At 38.2% G+C, this 5,258-nt stretch overlaps 1 long non-coding RNA gene across 1 annotated transcript; it reads right to left on the reverse strand.

Moving 5' to 3' along the window:
- Positions 1-1,794: 1,794 nt before the first annotated feature.
- On the reverse strand, positions 1,795-3,700 carry LOC100699101 (uncharacterized). The gene is made up of 4 exons (XR_269235.3): positions 3,601-3,700; positions 3,475-3,501; positions 2,990-3,012; positions 1,795-2,135 (listed from the first exon to the last, which is right to left on the reverse strand). It is a non-coding gene; the product is annotated as an uncharacterized LOC100699101 (long non-coding RNA).
- Positions 3,701-5,258: the final 1,558 nt, after the last annotated feature.

Consider the following 5,258-nt stretch of genomic DNA (forward strand, 5'->3'; position numbering starts at 1 on the left):
GTGACTTCAGACTAGCATCACCTGAGGAAAGGAATAATAACAGGCTGTACCATCTCAGTTATGCTCTTTGCTCTCACAATGTACATGGTGGTCAAGGCCGCTGAGGTGGAGTGTAGAGGGACGCTAACTAGGTCAGGTGTCCGACAACCCCCTATAAGAGCCTATATGGATGATCTCACCATCACGACGCCATCAGTCCCAGGGTGCAGGTGGATGTCATGAGGTCTTGAGAATCTCATCTCATGGGCAAGAATGAGTGTCAAACCTTCCAAGTCAAGATCTATGGTGCTGAAGAAGGGAAAGGTGACGGACAAGTTCCGGTTTTCAATCTCAGGAACCATAATCCCATCCATAATGGAAAAACCAGTGAAGAGCTTGGGAAAGCTCTATGACTCCAGCCTGAAAGACTCTGCTGCCATCCAGAAGGCAAATGGGGAGCTGGGGGCCAGACTTATCCACTAAGGTGGATAAGTAATGTACTATGTTACTGCACTAAATTCTGTAACTACATTACAGTTACAATTATGTCTTTACTTGTGTTACAAAGGTTCTTCAGTTATCTGAAGACCAGTTGGTTAACAGTTGATCGTATTTTACCCAGTAGGCAACAATCTGTAAATTAAATTATAAAACTGAAATAGAGATATCTATTGTCTTTCTGTGTATAAGTTAAAACAAAACAAAACAAAACAAAAAAAATTGCATGCATATATTCCAGAAATCCACACATTCTGAATGGATAGCTACCATTGATAGCTACTATTCAAGTTGATATTTCCACAGTTCTTAATGTCCAAAAGTTAACCTTGTCTTCTATGGAATTTTTCAATTTTCAAAGCAATCAGATGGACCAGATTGGACCCTTTGGCAGGTTACTTATGGCCTCCAGACCACATGTTTGATATTCCTATAGTAAACCTTTACAGTCCAGCAGGTTTTGAAAAGAGAATGAGATAACTATGTTGTTTAAATTACATTATACAGGAAATAGGGCATTTCATTTAAAGTGGCATACACAAAGGGGAAGTTACTACATTTACTCAAATATTGTCAGGTACTTGGCCTTGAATCCAGTGAATAGTGACTTTCTAATCCACATCTACTCATTAACAGTGTATATTAATGCCTGCATAATTTATCCTTTTCAATACATTTGATACATTTTGCAGGAAATTCATTAGTATGAAATTTTAACTTTAACATGTCCATACTTGATCTTTTCATTCATACATGGAAAGTTTATTTCTAATGAGCAACTATGTAGCAGGTTTTGCATTAAGTCATTGTGCTAAAAACAAAGAACCAGAACGGTTGAAAATGGAGATGAAAATTAATGGAAGGGAATGACTGCTGTTGTGGGATTTCCCTGAATAGTAGCATTTCATCAGCAAGACGCCATTTACAACTTGACTGAACTAAAAACACTATCACCAGGATTCTGTCACAGCTGACCTTTAGCAGTTCACACAGGAGTCAATCTTGACCTCTGCTTTAAACACGTGTACTGCGAGTTCTCTCCTCATATGAAGGACTTAACCTTTTTGATTTCAGATCAAAAGCAATTTTCCAAAAAGGTACTTTGATATGTCACCTGCATTTATATTTGCCTCCGATTCTTTTCATCCAGCTAACACATTAACATTTAACACTCCCTGCATGCAGTTACCCATCATTTCATACGACATGAGTGACAGCCGTGATAACACCTACATACGGTGTAATTCATTTCAAGTACATGTAATTCAACCTAGACTTAGTTTATAACAAATAAAAATCAAGAGGTCTAAACTGGTGGTAATTTAACAGTGTTCATTTATTGTTCAAAACACCACAAACAATTGTACAGAAACAAGATGCATTATGGTCCATGAACAAAGCAGCTGCAGTCATGATGTTCTTCTCCAGAATCTTCACCATCTTCCAGTCAGACTGTCACAGCGGGCTCCGTGAAAAGCGTGGTCATCTGAAATCGGGGGTGTTTAGGCCTTTAATTTCGTTGATGGAACCGCCGAGCAATCCCCCTTCGTCCGCATGTCAGTCACCTGGAGAGGCTCAGACGTGATCACAGCTGGCAGGGAGGAGGAGGAGGGGCTTACTTTGACCTCTGCCTCATCTTTCTCCTTTTACGCTTCAGCCTGTTGGAAATCAACAGCAGCTGTCAGTAAAACACTCAATAGCACAAGGACTTATGATTTATAAAAAACAAATGTTCATCACCAACAAGAGAAATCTAGCTGAGCCACCAAGGTAGCCAAAAAAATAAATAAATTCAAGATCAAATATTCCTCCCTTGAATAGAGAGCTGAAAATGACCTAGGATGGAATTAAGATAGTAACAAAAATTGTTTAAAATTTTGTTAAACTATAATTCAGTAATAACTAGTTATTGAGATTATGAACAAAACTGGAAAGCCCTATGATGCACATCAATATGGGACCAATTATGTTAATTTCCCTTCAGCTGTTAAGGAGACGACAGGAGTGTTTTCTATTTTATGAATTTTATCACCACCTAGACCAAGCGAGTTTGTGATGACATTGACGTGTATTCATTTATTTATTATTTATTTTATTTATTCTGTAAACCTTTGTAACAGGGTTCCCTCAGTTACAAACCTGTACATCTTTAAATTAAACACTGACACTGTACAAACTTGGCTGAAAAGTGAATTTCAGTTATTGGAGTAATGCTGCTCAGGAACTATATAACCCAGGTCATTTTCAGTAGATATAATTTGCCCTGCATCCAATCTAAACATGGGGGAAAACTGTCAACGTTTGAACAAGCCCAACCCTAACCCTAACATACTTTACAGTTAAAGCTCAATGACATCCACAAAATTTAACAAAAAACAAAGACTTGCTTCCTTATAAACCTAAATTTTCCCAAGCCTAAACAATTGTGTTGTCCAGCCGTCTAGCCTAAATTTAAGCAGTTTGGATTAGGGGGCTGACAAAGACATTTTTCTTCATTTATTATGATGCTTACCTACGCATACGCTTCTTCCTCCACTGAAAAAAAATAAAGGGAGAAAAAAGCACAGTCATTAAGAGTACATCAAGACCACATTTGTGACACTACTTGGACAGCATGCTTACAGTGATGCAGACAGTTACAGGGACTCAACACATGCAGTACATGTTTGTACCAAACAGCATTTCACAGTGGTGTTTGTCACGCTGAATGCAGATCTCGGTTTTCAAACACGCATGGCTGCCTGGGCTCAGCGAGCTATGGTGCCAACATTACAAGATGCACCAAAGCAAAGCTTCTAGTAGCATTCGCATTTATACTTCTACATGTATCTAATGCCCTGTTATCACTTTAAATCCTATTAATATTTTAAGAAGCTGGGTAGCAGGGTATAATTAATTATATAAACATGAAGAGCTTAAGGAAGGAGCTAGCAGCATTAGCTGGCGCGGGAAGAGGACACAAACAGCTGAAATACTGATAATGGTTTGTTATCTCACCTTGGCTCTCATCGTGTGGAGAGGTTTCTGTGAAAATGAAAACAATTAGTGATCAGTAAGAGTGGATGACCGGTTAAATTAACAGATTAAATTGGATGCTGTTAGCGGGGAAGGAACTCAAATTACCTCAAAGCGAGAAGAGCAACGGAAAGAGGATGTGACGATGAAAACGAGCGGCTTTTAAAGGTGTCGTGACGTCATGTTCAGGCGACAGCTGAAGCGCCTCAGCTCAACGGGAAATGTAGTCCAAGTCGTCAAATCGACGTACGAGCGAACTACTTTTCCTTCTTTCTAAAGGCGATGTCCTTCTGTTGAGCACAAAATTAACCCTGCAGTCGAGTTGGTTTTATTGATTTTATGTTTTGTTAAGACTCGCATTTTTTAGTTTACATTACTAACACAAAATTACTGAATGAACCGTTAAAGTCATAAATATCAATCATTGTAATTCCATATGTAATTACTTACTAATTAATACTAACAAATTACTTACCAATTCATATATATATATATGCGTGTGTGTGTGTGTGTGTGTGTGTGTGTGTGTGTGTGTGTTTGTGTGTGTGTGTGAACTGAAATCTTATGGCCGAGCATCAAATTCCGATACCAGTATATCAGCTAATGTTATATATACACATATTCATACACAATGGTAGAGTAACACCAAAAATGCAGGTCATTGTTCGTAGACCTTTCTGACATCTTTTTCACAAAATAGCCACAAACCTGCTATGAAGATCCTGTTTTATCTCAATTAGATAAGCTTTAGAAGCTTACCTGGATCTTTCATTCATTTAATCCAGCTGTTTTACACATATATTTTGAAAGTGTTTAAAAATTAATCTAATAACCAGTATATGTGTGTTTCTAAATAAAACCAAATTAACTTAAGATTAATATGAGTTAAATAAAGGTGATTTATTTGAATTTAAACATAGTTCTTGGTGCTAGACAGGCTGGTCTGAGTATTTAAGAAACTGTTGAACTACTGGGATTTTTCCACACAACCACTTCCAGGCCTTACAGAGAATGGTCCAAAAAATATCCACAAATATCCAGTGAGCGGCAGTTGCCTGGGGGAACATGTTCTGTTGATGTCAGAGGTCAGAGGAGAATGGTCAGACTGCTTCAAGCTGACATGAAGGAAATAGTAACTCAAATAAACACTTGTTACGATCAAGGCCTGCAGAAGAGCAGTTCAAACTATGAAACAGATGGACCACAGCAGCAGAACCACACTTAGTCCCACTCCTGTCAGCTAAGAACTGGAAACTGAGGTTACAATTTCCACAGACTCAACAAACATTAGAAACAGCAGATTGAAACATCATCATCTGATCTGATGGTTCTCGAATTCTGATGCAATATTTAGATGGTAAGGTCAGTACTTTGCATAAACAACACAAAACCACAGCTTCGTTCTGTCTTGTATCAGCAGCTCAGGCTGCCGGTGGTGTAATGGTGTGGTGGATATTTTCTTGGCACACTTCAGGCTCCTCAGTATCAGCAGAGCATTGTTTAAATACCACAGCCTACCTGAGTATTGTTTTTGACAATGTCCATCTTCCAGCAGAATAACACATCATGATACAAAACTCAGTCTCAAACAGGATTCTTGAACAGTTTGTGTTTAGTTTCTGCCAATGTCAGTATTTGCTTCATAGCTTAAAACAAACATTAAAAGACAAACAAAACGTCTAATTTTTGGACACAATCAGATGATCTTGATACTTCAGACTAGACATAATACAGCATTGTCCTGAAGAAATGAGGAAAAACAGAAG

Source organism: Oreochromis niloticus, linkage group LG5 (genome assembly GCF_001858045.2).
Source record: "Oreochromis niloticus isolate F11D_XX linkage group LG5, O_niloticus_UMD_NMBU, whole genome shotgun sequence".
Lineage (NCBI taxonomy): Eukaryota > Metazoa > Chordata > Actinopteri > Cichliformes > Cichlidae > Oreochromis > Oreochromis niloticus.